We start from the raw sequence: 270 nt of genomic DNA on the forward strand, positions 1-270 counted from the left end.
CCCCTACACATTCTTGCCTGGCACGCTATTTGCAATTGCATAGCTCAGAAACGCCTCGTTGAAAATATATTTAAAGCAATTTATGGAGACTGTCTGACCTCATTCTCTTTCGTGGCGGATGCGAGCGCCGCTTTCGTCTCCTCAATTCTATTTTTTTGCTCTGTCAAAGGCGGCGTGTTTAGAAATACTGGATAGGAGTGAGATATTTGTGAATGGACGCTAATGCTCATTCATGAGAACTTTCGGGTGATAACATGTTGTATAAATGGT

The sequence above is a fragment of the Penaeus monodon genome, chromosome 15 (assembly GCF_015228065.2).
Source record: "Penaeus monodon isolate SGIC_2016 chromosome 15, NSTDA_Pmon_1, whole genome shotgun sequence".
Taxonomy (NCBI): domain Eukaryota; kingdom Metazoa; phylum Arthropoda; class Malacostraca; order Decapoda; family Penaeidae; genus Penaeus; species Penaeus monodon.